Source organism: Dasypus novemcinctus, chromosome 14 (assembly GCF_030445035.2).
Source record: "Dasypus novemcinctus isolate mDasNov1 chromosome 14, mDasNov1.1.hap2, whole genome shotgun sequence".
Classification (NCBI taxonomy): domain Eukaryota; kingdom Metazoa; phylum Chordata; class Mammalia; order Cingulata; family Dasypodidae; genus Dasypus; species Dasypus novemcinctus.
Window position 1 is genome coordinate 52,155,930 of NC_080686.1, and position 19,602 is coordinate 52,175,531.

At 36.6% G+C, this 19,602-nt stretch overlaps 1 long non-coding RNA gene across 1 annotated transcript in view; it reads right to left on the reverse strand.

Moving 5' to 3' along the window:
* LOC131273277 (uncharacterized) overlaps nucleotides 1–19,602 on the reverse strand; it is a 152,511-nt gene that overhangs the window by 107,197 nt on the left and 25,712 nt on the right. The window lies entirely within an intron of this gene.

Here is a 19,602-nt window from a genome sequence, read left to right on the forward strand (position 1 = left end):
GCACCATCGGCCTTCCCCTAGTCGAAGAGCTTGGCTGGTAGTCAATGATGGGTAACTAACAACAATTTTCTTCTAAAGCACATCAGAGGTGCTTTCTCACCAAAGTCAGCTGTCATGTGTTGAAGCAAGATGGCCGCTGATCTCTGCCAAGGTTTAAGCTCAGCTGAGGGAAATCAGCATAGGGCTTGTCTCTTTCCAGGTCTCCTATATGAGTCTTGGCTGTTCTGCTTTCTTCTTGAGTTCAGTGGCTATCAGATTTATAGCAGGTCTCATCTCCTCTTGAGCTGCTCCTTGGGCTCAGCCTCTTAGCATTTCATGCTTAAGCATACTTCCAGTCCTCTCTCTTACATTGCAGGGCCAAACATGGTGGCTTCCTTTTCTTATGTCTGTATGTCTCTCTCTGTGTTTCTGTTTCTATCAGACCCAGCAAGGGGGCAGAAACTCAACCTGAGTCATGCCTCACAGATGTAGTCCAACAAAAAGCCCTAAATTGATCTTATCAAGTAATCTAATCAAAGAGCCCTCAAACAAATTTAATGCAATCAAAGGGTATCACACCCATGGGGAAAAACTAGTTCAAAAACATAATCCTTCTCTTTTGGGGATTCATAAAATAATTTCAAACTCCCACACTATGAGGGCAGAAATGCAAATTAAAATAACATTTCATTATTTAATCATAACCAGGTTTTTTCAATCAGATAGGCATAAATTTAAAACACCACAACATGTTTGTTTGCTAAAGGTATGGAGGAAATTATGTTCTTATATATTGAGAGTGGGAGGTAAATTAGTAATTTATTGATAAGGATTTAATATTCAGAATATAAAAACAAATCCTACAACTCAACAACAAAAAGACAATCCAATTTAAAAACGGAAAAATGGGTAAAAACTTGAATAGACATCTTTCCAAAGAAGACACAAATAGCCAAAAAGCACATTAAAAGATGTGCAACATCAGTAGCCATCAGAGAAATGCAAATCAAAACCACAGTGAGATATCATTTTACACCCACTAAATTGGCTACTATTAAAAAAACAGAAAAATTACAAATATTGGAAATGATGTGGAGAAATAGGAACACTCGTTCGTTGCTGGTGGGAATGTAAAATGGCACAATCACTGTGGATGACAGTTTGGTGGTTCCTCAGAAAGTTAAGTACAGAAAAAGAAAAACAAACAATAAAAAAGCAAAAACAAAAACAAAAAAAAGTAAGTTAAGTATAGAATTACCATATGATCCAGCAATCCCACTTCTAGGTGTATACCCAAAAGAATATAAAGCAGGGACTCAAACAGATGTTTGCACACCAGTGTTCACAGCAGCATTATTCACAAATGCCAAAGATGGAAACAACCCAAGTGGCCATCAATCAGTGAATGGATAAAAAAAATATGGTATATATATATATATACACAATGGAATATTATTCAGCTATAAAAAGAAATGGCATTCTGATACATGCTACAATATGGATGAAACTTCAAGACATCATGTTCACTGAAATAAGCCTTTTACAAGAGGATAAATATTGTATGATCTCACTGAGATGAAATAATTACAATAAGCAAACTCATAGAGTCAGAATCTAGAATAAAGGTTATCAAGGACAAGGTGGAGACAGGGAATAGGGAGTTAAGCCTTAAAATACACCACCTAACCATGGTGGTGATGGTAACACAGCATTTTGAACATAATTAACAGCACCGAAATATATATCTGAACATGGTCAAAAGGGGAAGTGTTAGGTTCTATTTATGGTGCTAGAATTTAAAAAATAGTACTTATCAAAAAGTTAAAATTCACATACTCTTTGACCCAGCCACTCCATTTCTAAGTATCTCTCCAATCAAATATTCATATAGCCAAAGATGTATGTTTGAGGATATTCTTTATAACATTTAAAAGAAATTATGAAGAAATGGAACAAATTTAAAGTAAATTGTTGAGGATTTTAAATGGAGACTTAAAAATAATAAAGTAGATGTGTACGTACTGGAAAGATTTCTAAGATATGTCATCAGATGAAAACAGCAAGCCACAGAATGGTTTGCTATGATATAAATTGATTAATAAAAAGATATTTATATTTGTATAAGTGTAAAGAACTGAGTGATAGGTTACAACTAAATTGTTAACAAGGGTTTCTTCTGAGGGGAGAAAGTTGTAGGAAAAGGCAGATAAGAAAGAGAACATTATAAATTCCAGTATTATTTGACAATTACAACCATTTTCAACTTTTTAAATGAAAAATATTTTTAAATAAAAAAGAGATGAACACTTTTTTTAAAGTGAATATAGCATATTCTTAGGGAAAGTTGCATTGCACAGATGAAAACTAATTTTACTGTAATATATCAGGTAAAACTATTAATTTATATTTAATTATTATTAAACTCTCCAGGGTCCAAAACAAAGGGAAAATTTCAAGTATTGAAATTGCTGTTGAGAAAGTGAATTTTTCTAATGACTGGGTAATAATCGTTTTTGCAAGTGAGGAGTTTTCCAATTCTTTGCTTTCATCAGAATTGAAGGGAGAGCTTGTCAAATTTCTCAGCTGATCTATATTAAAAATAACTTTTAATACTAGATTATGATGTGGTTTTTCATGGATACCTTGGAAAGACTTTAAAATGGCATTGCTATAAAAAAAAAATTTATATCCCTATCTGCCTATTCATTGAAACACAATTTTTCAGCATATATATATATAATAGGAATAGAATTCGTGATGAACACTGTTGGATTCTAGGAATTTGTAATATTCATCAATATAAGTAGACCCCAGTTCCATCCATCTCAAGAGGTGCAATTCCAATAATATTTTAGTTTTTGTTTCATAATTATAGAACTCTTATGTAATATATTTTTATGTACTAATTATGATTATATTGAGAACTCAATTGAGAAAATGTTGTGACACTCAAAGCCTTAGGATCACAGAAGATATTTTTAAATTAAATTTACATGAATTGTTGCAGAGAAGTATGATAGATTGATCTATAAAAGATTTTCAAGCATAAAAATACATTCAGATAAAAGTATGTGGAGAAGAGTAGAAATATGAGTTCAAAGAGAAAAAGAAATTATATAATGATAAAGACATTTAAAGGGAGCTTGTTCATTGGTGTTTTTTACATGTTTTATTATAGAAATTTTCAAAAATATGCAAAAATAAACCCTCCTACCCAACTTAAATCACATTTTGAATTTTGCCAGTATTATATCATTTATATCCCTCTCCCCCTCTTTTGGCCTGAGTTTTTAAAGCAAATCTTAGACATCATATCATTTAATAGTCAATCATATATTTGTAAAATGGATGATGGTGGTTGTCAATTTAATGTATACTTAAAAGTAATTAGAGACATTTTGAAAGAGTGATATGACAGTTGCATTTTAAAAACTCAATATTTACAATGTATCAGAAATTGCTGTATTTTATTGATTTTAAGAAGGAAAACATCTGGACATGAGAAAAATATGACATTTATTTCTTTTCCTTTTTAAATGGTTTTGCTGTAAAAAATTCTATTTAAAATATATTTTTTATTTTGGATATAAGTAAAGTATAATTTACAAAAAGAAAAAATATTATTTTGCAACTAAGGCTGCCTTGTGGCATCATTATAGGTCTACCGTTCCTTCTCTGAAATTCTGAAATGCATTAAAAAATTGTGAACATTAATGTTTTTGCATAATTTTGCTATAAAATCATTGGGCAGTAAAATCTACCTGAAATGATGTGAGATTATTCATGAAATTTATGCATTTAGTGTGAATATTTATACATTTTGTTGCAAAAATATTTGTGTTTAATTATAGGTTGCTGTCTCAAACCTTGATGGGGATAGTATGTTACGCAGGATAAAAAGCAGCATATATTAAAAGTCTGAAACATATATGGTCCCAAGGGTTTCAGATAAAAGGTTATGGACTATATTCACATATTATTTTACTTAGCTGCAGAAAATCACAACCTGTACTTTATTCCATTTATTGCATTATTACTTTGCAGTTGGTGGTCTGCTCTGTGTTGAGTTAATGAAATGGAATACGTTATATAGCAAGTAAGTATAACATATTCATATGACTGAGGACAACAGAAGCAGAAAGAACTATGTTTACAAATAAAAATACCAGACTCTTTAGAGCTCAGCTAACACATTACAAGTTTTTTCTTTGGAATTAAACTAGTTTTGTCCAAAAATAGATTCAAATGCTAAAAGCCCACGTTTATTATTAGAGCCATTTAAGCCTGGAAAAAACAACTGTTTGATAAAATACATAAACAGACTCTACACTGGATAGTTTAGTAATTTGGGTTATTCCCCAAACTCCCTCTAACTTCATATCCTTTATACTCCCCAACGCTCATGTCCCTTCCCCAAACGGTATAAATGGAATTTTTGCAGCTAAAGTACACAATGAAGCATAGTTTGTCTTTTAGGGGGGGAAAAAATGGGCCAATTCTACAGGAATTTTCTAAAATAGAAACAGTATGTCTTCTTCACATTCTGAAGCCGCATATGTTCTATTTGTACAATCTTAAAATTGTCTCAAGTGTCCAATATAATCTCTTAGAAACACAAGAACCAAAACCATGAGTAATGTAAAAAATAATATCACAGCAGTTAACATGTGAATAATAGAAGAATCATTTAAAAATCGTTTAACAATGACTACAGGTGGTGGTTTGAAACTGTATGTACCCCAGAAAAAGACTCTTAAATTTAAGTCATTCCTGGGGGTGTGAACCCACTGTAAGTAGAATCTTTTGATGAGGCTACTTCAGTTAAGGTGAAATTAGGAGGGGTCTTAATCCTGTAACTGGAGCCCTTTATAAGTGGAATGAAATTCAGACAGAGAAAGAGAAAGCCATAGAAACAAGAAGCTGAAATTCAGTGGAACCTGCAGCCTGGAACAGAAAGGAGAGGCCAGGAGAGACAAGTACATGCCTTGCCACATGACAAGTTAAGGATCAAAGATCACCAGCAGCCAGCCCCAGAACACCAGTCTTTGGGAAGAAGTTTCACCTTATGACTCTTTGATTCTGGGATTTTTTCCATCTTCAAACCATGAGCAAATTAATTCCCATTGTTTAACCCAATTGCTTGAGCAATCTAGGAAACTAAAACACTCTAACAATAAAAGTAAAAAAAACTGAATAAATATTTAAACCAGAATATTGGGTTAGAATAAAAAGAGGGATAAAATTATCTTCCCTTCTTCTTAATCCTCTGTCTATTCATTTATTGCAAGTTATGAGAGATGAAATTAATTGTAATAAAATAATAACTAAACTACCTGCCAGCCAAAGAAAAAGATAAACCTTATAGATTTACATTTTTCATTAGTCTCAAAATCTGAAACTTTTGATTAACATTCTGACAATGAGACTATCTGGTAACTACACAATCTTGGTGAAGACAACCCCATAATTTATGTAAGTTTTATTAAGGCTGAAAATTGATTTCTTTAAATCTAAGAAAAGCATGTGTCATTAGTTTTTATTTTTCTGAACCTTAGACTTTTTAAATTATTCAAGAAATGCATAAATATATCCTTCTTTTAAAGGATTCAGATAATATAAGTGTATTTAATAAAACACAGGTATACTGTTCACACACACACTCACTCATGAACACACTCAAAATATAACCACTATTAATCATTTGATGAATGCCTCAGGCCTAGTCTTTTTTCAATGTATTTACATAGATATACATAGATATATTCACATATACACATATATCTTGGAAAAATATGAAATAAGTTATAGCATACATACAGTTTTGCAAAGAGCTTTTTCACTTAATATACCTTGGAGATCTTTTAATAATATTAACTCATTTTTTGTTAAATATAGCATTATATACTATAAATGAATCAACTACATACCTATGGTAGATATTTATAGTGTCTCCAGTTTGGGGCTATATATCTTTGTACATATATCTTTGTGTGACAAGAGTAAGTATTTCTTGGGACAGATTCTTATTGAAATTGCTAGGTTAAAAGGTATAAGAATTTTATATTTTGATACATCCTTTCAATTTAAAAACTTGACCAGTTTTATTCATCTCCCAAAAGCATCTGAGCATGCCCAACATTCTCATGCCTAACATCCTCACTAAAGTGGATATCATCGATATCATCGACCAACCTAATTTAACCAATTGGATAGCAAAGTAGTTATGTTATTCCATGTTACTTGACTAAGAAAATAATGAACAAAAGTGAATGAAAAAAAATTAAAAACCTTCAATTGATTAATAGCAAAAAAAAAAAAATCCAAATATGCACAACAATGTTTTGAAATCTCCAAATAGAAATATAGAATTCATCAGTTTCTCCTTTCACTTGTTGCTTTTTCAGTTTCAAAGCTGTTCTTAGGTACTTACACATTTAGGGTTATTATGGTTGCTTGATGGATTGAACACTTTATCATTTTGAAAAGTTCCTCTTAATTTATGTTAGTTTTCCTTTCTCTGACCTCTACTTTGATATGTTTTCATTAGTTTTTTTTTTTTAAGAAACTTTAGATTACATAAATGTTACATAAAAAATATAGGGGATTCCCATATGCCCTCCCTCTCCCATACTTTTCCACATTAACAACATCTTCCATTATGTGGTACATTTGTTACAGTTGGTACACATATATTCAGCATTGCTACTAACCGTTGGCTATCATTTACATTATAGTCTACACTCTGCCCTGCACAATTGTGTAGGTAATGACAGAATGCTAATGGCCTGTATCCATCATTGCAATGCCATGCAGGACAATTCCAATATTATGAACATGGCCCCATATTACACATATTCTTCCCTCTCTCTCTCCACTCAGAACCTCTGGTTGCCACTGCCTTAATATCAATGAAAGAAATTCTTCCATTGCTAGGATAATAGTAAGCCTATAATAGAATAATAATAAGTCTGCTTCAGTCCATTGTTAATTCCCCAGTCTTGAGGATTTGGGGATGGTGATGCCCACTCTGTTTCTAATTGAGAGGGGACTTAGATCCCATGGAGCAGATAGATGGAACTATCCTGCCTGTAGTTGCAGACATTCTCTGTTCCTTGGGATGGATAGGGTCTATCATTATCTCCTTGTTAGTTGTCCTGGTGAGTCCAGTGTACTGGAGAGTAGGTGTTGCAACTCTGCTGAGATTCAGAACTCAACTGGCACATGAACAGACCAAAGATTTAAGTCTCTGGTACATATATTTAACAAGTATAGTGCTAATTATAGGTTCAAATAAAAGGGCCAGAAAAGCCACGTGTAGGGAAACTATAAATGAGTCTAACTCTGTTATACTAGGGAGCATAAATTCCAAAGTAAGGCCCACTGACAGGGTGTCAGATTCTTGAGCTTGTCTGCCTTGCTTATAGTGTCTAGAGCCTTCAGGAGTTCCACTGTTTGAGGGACTGTTTACTGTGGCAATCAATGAGATTCTGCAGAGACATGCTCTACTTTGACATTAAAGTAACCACTCCAGCTTTCTCTTCTTTAATTTTTTCATGATACATCTTTTGCAATCATTTACATTTTTAAACAATTCAATTTTATTGATACATATTAATAAAGCATACAGTTCATTCAAAGTGTACAATCAATGGTATTTGGTATAATCACATAGTTGGACAATCATCACCCTTAATCATTATTAGAGCATTTTCACTATTTCAATAATAATAATAAACAACAAACAAGAAAAATCTTCACCCCTTTATCTCTCTATACTTCCCCTGTTTTATAAAGCTACTATTTCTGACTATTATTGCACAATTAATTATTTATTAAGCAGTTTTATTGAGATATAGAATATACCCTACAATTTATGCCAAGTATATAATCAACAGCTTTTAGTATAATCACAATGTTGTGCACTCATCACCACAAAAAAATTTTAGAATAATTTCATTACTCCAAAATGAAAAAGTGCATACGTCTTAGCATTTCTTCCCTAGTCCTACATAACCACTGATCTAACTTCATCTTTATAAATTGATTTATATTGACATTTTATGTAAATGGAATTAAACAATATGTGGTATTTTGTGTCTGGTTTCTTTCAGTTAGCATAGTGTTTTTGTTTTTCCTGATATTAACATCTTGTAAAAGCCTGTATTTTGCAAGATCATGGAGAACAATTCCAAAGCCCTAAAAATGCCTTATGTTCCATCTATTCTATTTTTCCCTCCCTCTCCCCTCAGGACCTATGGTAACCACTAAGTTTCAATTTTTGAAGAATAAAGTTCATAGTTAGATGCATTAATATTGATCTGTTGGTCTGTTTTCTTGAGAACTGCCTATGTTCTCAAGAGAGTCTTGCCCCTATAGATGAAAATATAGCAGGACTCCCAAGGACGGAAGTTTAATATTTTCCTGTTTATTGTGTGGGTCTCCACTCACTGAGATAACACACTATAAAGATTCCACAGAAGCATGCCCCAGGTGCACCCCATCCCACATATCCCCCCACTTCCTGCACCAGTAACCCTCCTTTGCCATATTTGCCAAAAGAACATTCACATCTTGCAGTTTTAACCACAGACCTATAAATACCCAGAAATCACCTGTTCCTTCCTCCAGCCCATCCCTCTTGTTCCATGGATAGTCCAACCCAATCCCCCATCCTACTACCCCTCATATTCCAGCACCATTGACCCCTCACATCTCTGAATCAACATCATCCCCACCCACTGCCCAACCACCTCATACCTTATCATACGTTTTGCCCATACTGAGCATCAGCTCACCACACTCTACTCCCTTTCTGGTTCCTGATGACCTATCTTCTAGACTCTAGCTCTGTGAGTCTGCTCCATTTACTTACGTCATTTATCAATGAGGTCATGTAATATTTGTCCTTCAGCACCTGTCTTACTTCACTCAACATAAGGTCTTCAAGATTCATCTATGTTGTTCTGTGTGTTAATACTGCATGCCTTCTTACACCTAAGTAATATTCAATTGTATGTATACAACACAATTTGCTCATCTATTCATCTGTTGATGGACACTTGGGTTCCTTCCAACTTTTGGCAATAGTAAATAATGCTGTTATGAACATTTGTGTGCATATATCTATTTGTGTCCCTGCTTTCAATTCTTCTGGGTATATACCCTGCAGTGGGGTTGCTGGATCATAAGGCAGTCCTATAGTTGGCTTCCCACAGAAACACCAAACTGTCCTCCATAATGGCTGCACCATTCTGTTCCCACCAGCAGTGGATGAGTGCTCCCTTTCCTCCACATCCTCTGACACTTGCAGCTTTCTGTTTTTTTAATAGCCAGTCTAATAGGTGTAAGATGCTATCATATTGTAGTTTTGATCTGCATTTCCCTAATAGCTAGTGATGTTGAGCATTTTTTCATAAGAATTTAATCACTTTTATTTCTTCTTTGGAGAAGTCTCTATTCAAATCTCTTGCCCTTTTTAAAAATGGGTTGTTTTTCTTTTTCTTCTTGAGCTGCAGGATTTCTTTATATATGCTGGATATTAGGCCTTTATTGGATAAATGGTTACCAAATATTTTCTCCCTTTAAGTAGGCCTTTTCACTTTCTTGACAAACTCCTTTGAAGCACAAAAGTTTTTAATTTTGAGGAGATCCTGTTTATCTATTTTTTATTTTGTTGCTCACACTTTGGGTGTAAAATTTAGGAAACCATTTCCTTCTTCAGGATCTTGTAGGTGCTTTCCTACATTATCTTCAAGAACAGGGGTTCTTAACCTGTTTTGGCCCATGGGCCCCTTTTCCAGTCAGGTGAAAACCATGGACAACTTACTAAATCCACACTATACTGTGTATTATTTAATAATAATATCACAACTGCACGAACACATCCCCACAAAAATGTTTTTTTAATTTAAATTCAAGTTTATGGACCCCTTGTTATGAACCCCTGTTCCAGAAGTTTTATGATCTTCACTCTTATATTTAGATCTTTGATCCATCTTGAGCTAATTTTTGTATAAGGCAGGAGATGGTGATCCTTTCTCATTCTTTTGGATATGGATATCCAGTTCTCCAATCACCATTTGTTGAAGAGGCCATTTTGCCCCAGTTGAGTGGGCTTGGTGGGCCTTGTTGAATATCAGTTGGCTGAATATGTGAGGATCTGTATCAGAACTCTCAATTCAGTTCCATTAGTCAGGATGTCTATCCTTCTGCCAATACCAGGTAATTTTGACCACTGTAGCTTTGTAGTATGCCTTAAATTCAGCATGATCCCTCCAATTTCATTTTTCCTTTTCAATAAGTTTTTGGCTATTCAGGGCCATCTGCCCTTCCAAATAAATTTCATAATTAGCTTTTCCAATTCAGTAAAAAAAATGATGTTGTAATTTTTACTGGGATTGCATTAAATCTGTAAAACAGTTTGGGTAGGATAGATCTCTTAATGAAGTTTCTTGTTCTGATCCAAGAACATGGAATATTCTTCCATTTATTTAGGTCTTCTTTGATTTCCTTTAACAATGTAGTGTAATTTTTTGTGTACAAGTCCTTTACATCTTTAGTTAAGTCTATTCCTAGATATTTGATCCTTTTACTTGCTTTTGTAAATGGCATTTTAAAAATTTCCTCCTCAGATTGCTCATTAATTGGTGTACAGAAATTCTGATTTTTGTGTCTTATATCCTGCCACTTTACTGAACTCATTTATCAGCTTGAGAAGCTTTGTTGTAGATTTCTCAGGGCCTTCTATGTATAGGATCATATCACCTGCAAACAGTGAGATTTTTTATTTCTTCCTTTCCAATTTGGATGACTTTTATTTCTTTTTTCTTGCCTAAGCTCAAGCAAGTACTTCTAACACAATGTTATATAAGAGCAGTGACAGTGGGCATCCTTGTCTTATTCCAGATCTTAGAGGGAAATCCTTTAGCCTTTCACAATTGAATATGATGCTAGCTGTGGGTTTTTTATAGATATCCTTTATCATGTTGAGGAAGTTTCTTTCTGTTCCTATCTTTTGAAGTGTTTTTTTTTGTTTGTTTGTTTTTTAATCAAGGAAGGATACTGTATTTTGTCAAATGCTTTTTCTGCATCAATAGAGATGATTTTTTTCTGTCAATCTGTCAATGTGGTGTATTGCATTGATTTTCTTACATTGAACCATCCTTGCATACCAGGGATGAAACCCACTTGATCATGGTGTATAACTTGATATGTTGTTGGATACAATTAGCAAATATTTTGTATCTAGCTTCCAGATTCATTAGAGAGACTGGTCTGTGGCATCTTATGTTGCTTTGGTATCAGGGTGATATTAGCATCACAGAATGAGTTAGGCAATGTTTCCTCCCAGTTCTATTTTTTGGGAGAATTTAAGAAGGATTGGTGTTAATTCTTTCCAGAATGAATTGGCAGAATTCACCTGTGAAGCCATTTGGTCCTGAACTTTTTTTTTTTAATTGGGAGGTCTTTAATAACTAATTCTATCTAGTTTCTTGTGATTAGTCTGTTGAGTTCATCAATTTCTTCTTTCATCAATGAAAGTTGCATATGTGTCTCTAGAAATTTGTCCATTTCATCTAAGTTATCAATCTTGTTGGCATACAATTTTTCAATTTATCCTCTTATGATACTTCCATGGAATCAGAGGTGATATCCCCTATCTCATTTTGGGGGCATTGAAATTGTTCTGCATGATATTGCAATGATGGATACAGGTCATTTTAAATTTTGTCAAGACCTGTAAAATTGTACAGCGCAAAATGTAATCTATAATGTGAACCTTTAACCATGGTTGGTAGCAATGCTTCAATATTTGTTCATCAGTTGTGGCAGGTATGCTATACTCATGTAAGATGTCATCAATAGGGGAGAATGTGAGAAGCAGAGGGGGTGTGATATAGGGGAATCCCCTATATTTTCCATGTGACTTTTCTATAACCTAAAGATTCTTTGAAAATAAAGACCCAAAAATAAGACACTCATGGAAAATACAGGAGATATCATTGTACATAAACAATAACATATCTTATGGTGATGAAAGACACAATGAAAAAAGTTTTATTTTTGTATTTTTAAAATTATTTATTTATTTATTGGCTTTGTTTTTGGGGAGGTTTAAGTTGCAGAAGGGATGCAGCTATGGCAGGGGAGAATCACTGGTGTGGGGTGTCAGTGATGGGGGATGTGTGGGGAGGGGTGCACCTGGGGAATGACTTTATGGAATATGAATAGGTTCAAGTGGTCATGGGGTGTGGTTTTGGTGGGTGGAGATGCAAACAATAACTGAAAAATATTGAATTCGCACCCTGGGAAGTCCTGCTACATTCCCTAAAAAATTGGCAAGAATCCCTAGAGTCATGGGCAGTGCTTAGTGAAGGACAGACGAATATGTCAGATCCTTAACATTGATAGTTGTACTACTTCTGAACCTTGTTCTTGTGAAATTGAAAGTTACTTAAGCATTACATATTGCCTAAGAGTTACCTCCTGAGAGCTTCCTTGCTGCTTAAATGTGGCCTCTCTCTAAGCAAAGCTCACCACATAAACTCACTACCTTCCCCCCAGCATGGGACATGACTGCCAGGGATGAGGCTCCCTGGTACCAAGGGATTATTACTATGCACCAACTAGCAAGCATTTGGAAAAAGACCTTGACCAAAAGGGGAAAATATTAAATACAAATGAGTTTTTATGGCTACAAGATTTCAAGTGAGTCAGGAGGTCATTCCAGAGGTTATATTTATGCATGTCTTAGGAGGATCTCATTGATGGCTACAGTAAACAGTGCCTCAAGCAGGGGTGCTTCTGAGGGCTCTAGAGACATCTAGACAGGGTAGGTAGGGAGGACAATTTCAGGAATTTGGCACTCCATCAGTGGGCCTTACCTTGGAATGTATGTTCCCCAATGTAACAGAGTTAGACTTAGTTTCTGTTTCTGAATATTTCATACTCACCTTCATATTTGAAGGGCATTTTTGCTGGATAAAGAATTCTCAGCTTGCAGTTTCTTATTTCCATATACTAATTGTATCATGCTACTGATTTCTTGCCTCCATGATATCTGATGAGAAATCTGCATTAAGTCTTACTGGGCATCCCTTGTATGTGATGGTTTGCTTCTGCCTTGCTGCTTTCAGAATTTTCTCTTTATCTTTGACGTTTGACATTCTGAATAGTATGTATCTTGGAGTAGGTCTATTCGGATTTATTCTAATTGAGGTATGCTGTGTTTCCTGGACATGTAAGTTCATTTCTTTCATAAGTGATGGGAAATTTTCATTTATTATTTTCTCAAATACGCTTTCAGCCCCTTTTCCCTTTGCATCTCCTTCTGGAACTCCCATATATGTATGTTGTTGTGTTTCATGTTATCATTCGACTTCCTGAGCAACTGCTAAATTTTTTCCATTGTCTTCTTTACCTCTTATTCTTATCTTCTATCATTTTGAGTCTGCTATTATATGCCTCTAATGTGTTTTTTTTTTTTTTAAGGTTTTTATTTCTCCCCACCTCCTTGTTGTTTGCACTTGCTGTGTCTGTTCATCTTCCTTGTTTCTTTAGGAGGCACCAGAAGCCGAACCTGGGACCTCTGATGTGGGAGAGAGGTGCCTAATCATTTGAGCCACCTCTGCTTCCTGCTTTGTTGTGTCTCTCATTATGTTGTTCCTTCCTGCATCTCTTGTTCTGTCATCATGCAGCATCAGCTTGTTATGCCTGCCCATTGCATCAGTTTGCTGTCTTCTCTAGGAGGCACTGGGAACCTCTGTTTCCTGCTTTGTTGAGCCTCTCATTATGTCTCTTTCTCCTGTATCTCCTATTGTATCAGCTTGTTGCACCTGCCCATCATGCCTGCTTGCTATCTTCTTTAGGAGGCACTGGGATCTGAAGCAGCAACCTTCCATGTGGTAGGCGGGAGCCCAGTCACCTGAGCCAAATCTGTTTCCCTCTAATGTGTTTTTCTTCACCCTCCTCCTTCCCCACCCTGCTGTTTTTGCTGTGTCTATTTGCTGTGTGATCTTCTGTATCTATTTCTCTTTTTGTCTTCTCTTCTAATTTTTTTCTCCTCTTGGATTCATTGGGATAGAATACTGGGGACCTCTGATGTGGAGAGAGGTTCTCTGTCAATTATGCCACCTCAGTTCCTGGTCTCTGCTATGCTTCACCTTGACGCTCCCCTTTGTCTCTCTTTTGTTGTGTCATTTTGCTGTGTGACTCACTTGTGCGGGCACTGGCTCACTGCACAGGCCCTTGGCTCACCACATGGGCACTGGCTAGCCATGTGGGCACTATGTGGGCACTCATGCAGGCACTTGGCTCACCACATGGGCACTTGTGCAGGCACTTGGCTCACCACACAGCACTCATGTGGGCACTCAGCTCACCACATGGGCACTCAGCTCACTGTGTGAGCACTTGGCTCACTGCACAGGCACTCAGCTCGCCACGCTGGCACTGGCTCACTATGCAAGCATGCTTTCTCTTCTTTTTCACCAGGAAGCCCCAGGGATCAAACCCAGGTCGTCCCGTATGGAGGCCAGAGGCCTTATCACTTGAGTCACATCTACTTCCCTCTAATGTGTTTTTTTAATCTCACCTATCATGTTTTTCATTCCTATGAACTCTGTTTCTTTTCTGTTCAGGATTTCAAATTCTTCTTTGCACTTGCTCAATGTCTTCTTGATGTTATTTATCTCTTTAGTAATGTCTTTCAACTCATTAATTTGATTTTGGAAATTTGTGTGCATCTCATTAATTAGTTGTCTCAAATCCTGCATCTCTTCTGGGACTTTATATATTCCTTTATATATTGATTCATTTCTTCCATTCTCTTAGTATGGCTTGTAATTTTTTGCTTCTGTTTAAGCATCTGATTATGATGGTGAGTTTAATCAGATGATCAATTACTCTCTCTTCCATAGGGATTTAGTGATGAGAGGTGTATGTTACTGTTCTTTTGGATTCTTGGTTCAACCTGTTCTGAATCTATAGGACTGTCTTTGCTAGTTGCTTAAAACTGGGTTCTGGAGGTTGGGAGGTTGTAAAGATCAGAAAAAAGCCTCTTTTGTTTACTTTTTAAAAAAGAGCTGTTATTTTCTTTTAAAAAGTCTTTTATTATCTTTTTTTAAAGATACATAGATCACATAAAGTGTTACATTAAAAAATATGAGGTTCCTATATACCCCACTCCCCAACCCACCCCACTTGTCCCACATCAACAACCTCTTTCATCAGTGTGGCACATTCACTGCATTTGATGAATACGTTCTGGAGCACTGCTACATACCATGAATTCTAGTTTATGTTGTAGTTTACACTTTCTCCCAGTCCATTTAGTGGGTTATGGCAGGATATACAATGTCCTGCATCTGTCTCTGCAATATCATTCAGGACAACTCCAAGTACCCAAAATGCCCCATATTACATCTCTTCTCCCCTTTCCCTGCCCTCAGCAACTCCTATGGCCACTGTCTCTACATCAATGATAGTTTCTTCTATTGCTAAAGTCACAATAATTCTATAGTAGAATACCAGTAAGTCCACTCTAATCCTTATTTTATTCCTCCATCCTGAGGACCCTGGGAAGGTGATGTCCACTCCACCTCTAAACCGAGAGGGGACTTAGATCCCACATGGCTGATGCATAGGATTCTCCTGCTTGCATTTGTAGACTCTCTTGGTTCCCTGGTGTGGTGACTGATCATCCTCACCTCCATGTTAACTGACCTGGGTAAGTCCAACAAACCAGAGAGGAGGTGTTGCAACTCTGCTGAGGCTCAGGGCCCAGCTGGCACATAAATAGTCCAGAGATTCAAGTCTTCTGAGCATACATCAACCCCAGTGCCAACCGCAGGTTCAGTAAAAGTGACAAAAAGGCATGTGTAGAGAGGTCACATCTAACCCACTCACCATGTAAATGCATTATTTTCCCCCCAGCATGGGACATGACTCCCAGGGATAAGCCTCCCTAGCAGTGAGGGATTACTACCAAGCACCAGCTGGTGATACAACTAGAAAAAGATCTTGAATAAAGGGGGAAATGGTAAAGACAAATGAGTTTATATGGCTAAGAGACTTCAAAATAGGTCAGGAGGTCATCACAGGGGTTGTGCTTATGCACATCTCAGCAGGATCTTAGAGACAGCCAAAGTAGAAACAACCCCAGGTAGCGGTGCTTCTGTGGGCTATGGAGATAGCCAGGTCCTACATTCATGGCAGATGACTCTGGAGATCAGTGTCTTGCCAGTGGGCCCTACTTTGGAATTTGTGCTCCTGAGTGTGATGGAGTTAGACTCAGATGTGACCTCTCTATACTTGCCTCTTTTGTTATTTACTTTTTAAAAAATATTTATTTATTTCTCTCCCATTCTCCCACCCCAACCCCATTTTCTGTTCTCTGTATCCACTTACTGTGTGTTCTTCTGTGTCTGCTTGCACCCTTGGTGGCACCGGGAAACTGCATCTCTTTTTTGTTGCGTCATCTTGCTGCATCAGCTGTGTGTGTGGCGCCACTCCTGGGCAGGCTGCACTTTTTTTCACACGGGGCTGCTCTCCTTGCAGGGTGAACTCCTTGTGTGGGGGGCATCTCCATGCAGGGGTGCTCCCACATGGCACAGAACTCCTTGCACGTGGCAGCTCTGTGCATGGACCAGCTCACCACACGAGTCAGGAGGCCCTGGGTACTGAACCCTGGACCCTCCCATATGGTAGGCAGACACTCTATCAGTTGAGCCACATCTGCTTCCCTGTTATTTACTTTTAATATCCTCACATGCACTTACTTGGTCTGCCATCAGATGGTAATCTTTGGCAGCCCTTCAGTTCAATGCCTGGTTAGCGTGTGTTTGCTGCAATGCAGACTGGATCAATCTGATAAAGGTTCCTACCTGGAGGCTAAGAGTCTTGTAATTCAAACTTTCTCACGACAGTTGTCCAACATATGCTGGCAGCCCTCTCCCTTTACATAGGTAAGAAATAATTCCATTCCCCTCAGCATCCTCAACAACCAGTTCTGATCACTGGAGAGGGAAATTGAGAGGGTTAGATCTCTTTAACTCCAGAAATTGTTAACCCTGAGCCAGCTCCCAAGGTAAACAATGGTATGCCCTGCCCCCACACCCTGCCCCAGCCTGAAAGAACTCATGGGACACAGCAGACCAAATTTGTGGGTCAAAAGCTGAGTCAGTCTGAGTCCTCCCCTCTCCCCTTTCCTGGGAAGGCAGATCCCTGGGATGCTCTTTGTCTGTAGCAGCTGTAGCATTTAACTCATAGTTTTGCTGCCACATTTCTTTTTCCTTTGCCCCTCTCCCTTCTTCCAGCCTTCTCCTGGTGTCCTAAACCCTAGAAGATTTTTTTCCAGGCTGTTTCTGCCTGTACTCTAGCTACTTTTCAGGGTGAGAAGAGAGTCCCATGTCTTTCTCGTCCACCATCTTCCTGGAAGTCTCCCCAACACCCGTTTTTTTAAAGGTATTGGGGATTGAACCTGGGACCTTGTACATGGGAAGCAATTAACTGCTGAAGCACATTTGTTCAATATCATTTACTTCTTCTCCTTTTTTTTTTTTTTTTTTTTTTTTTTTAGGTACTCGGGGCCAGGGACTGAACCCAGGACCTTGTATGTGGGCAGCCAGTGCTCATCCGAGCCACACTGGCTTCCCTGAATTGGCTTTTTCATTTTTTTGCTCTTTGTTTTTTCAGGAGGTACTGGGAACTAAACCTGGGACCTCCCATGTGGGAGTCGGGTCCTCAATAGCTTGAGCCACATTCACTCCCCCCCCCCTCTTTTTTTAAGATTTCTTTTACCCCCTTCATTGTTTGTGCTCAACTGTCTGCTCTGTGTGTCTGTTTGTTGTGTGCTCTTTGTCTCCTCATCATCTTTTTTTTAGGAGGGACCAAGAACTGAACCCAGAACCTCCCATGTGGGAGGCACCCAATTGCTTGAGCCACATCCTCTCCCTGCTTGTTGTGCTTCTTGTTGTGTCTCTTTACTGTGTCTTCTTGTTGCATCATCTCATTGTGTCAGCTTACTGTCTTTTTTGTCTTCTTTAGGAACCACTGGGAACCAAACCTGGGACATCCCATGCGGTACGTGAGCACCCAACAGCTTGAGCCACAACCACTTTCCTCCCCATTTACTACTTTTAACCTATTTTTGCCTTTACATTAAAGTGGGTTTCTTGTAAACAGTATGGTTTTGCTTTTTTATCCAGTCTGATAATTTCTACATTTTCATTGGATTGTTTAAACTAGTAATATTTAATATGATTACATTTAAATCTATCATTCCTGCTATCTCTTCTTTGTTCCTTTTTCCTGCTCTGACTCCTTTTGGCTGATTTTGTGATTTTTTAAATTCAATTTTTTTCCATTATTTTAATATTAAGGGTACTTGTGTGTGTCTGTTGCTGTAGGGTTTACAATATATATTTTTAATTTATTTATTAAAATATTTTGCCATTTTATGTATAATGTAAAAATATAACAGTATACTTTCACTTCCCCCAATCTCCTTTATAATATTTTTGGCAAACATTTTATTTCTGCATATTTAAACCTCATAATACATTGTATATTTTTTGCTTTCAGCAGGAAATTATTTTTAAAGAAAAATTTTAAATGAGAAAATGTCTTTTTATTAACTCACATATTTACCATTTCTGGGGTTCTTCATTCTTTTTTTGTAGATCCAGATTTCCATCTGGTATCATAGTCCTTCCACCCAAAAGAGTTTCTTTAATATTTCCAATACTGCAATGCTGTTTGTGATGAATCATTTCACTTTTTGTCTGAAAAAAAATTCTACTTTACCTTTATTTTTCAATAATTTTTTTTACTGGTGCTGAATTCTAGGATAACTTTTTTTTAGTATTTTAAAGATGTGCTTCCATGGTCTTCTGCCTGCATGTCTTCTGACAGGAAATCTCCTTTCATTTTCTTTGTTTCTTTCATAATGTGTCTCTTTTCTCTGGTTGCTTTTAAGATTTTTTCTTAATTGCTGATTTTCTGCAATTATGATTTTGTTATGTCTTATTATGGTTCCTTTTATATTTTTCCTTTGTGGTTCATTGATCTTGGGTCTCTAGGCTTATAGTTTCTATCAAATTTGAAGAATTTGGGAGCCTTTATGTTTTCAAATATTTTTCTTCCTCCTTGTTTCTAGGATTCCAGTCTTTTTTTATTTGCATATCATTTTGTTTAGTTTTTCCTGCTATATCTTCAAGTTCTCTAATTTTTTCTTCTAAGTGTCTATGTTATTAATCCAATCAAATATTTTCCATTTATGATACTATAATTTTCTTTTCTAGAAGTCTGGTTTGGAATCTCTTTTACACATTCTATTTCTCTTCTTACCTTGACATATTTTCTTCTATCTTCTTAAACCAGGGGTTCTTAACCAGGGGTCCTTGAGCTTGAATTGAAATTCAAAAACACATTATTCTTGTGGAGATGTGTTGGTGCGGTTGTGATATATTTATTAAATAATACAGTATAGTGTGGGCTTAGAAAGGGGTCTATTGTTTTCACCTGACTGGCAAAGGGGTCTGTGGAACAAAAAAGGTTAAGAACTCCTGCCTTAAACATAAGGAATATATTTATAATAGCTTTTTAAAAACATCCTTAGCTATT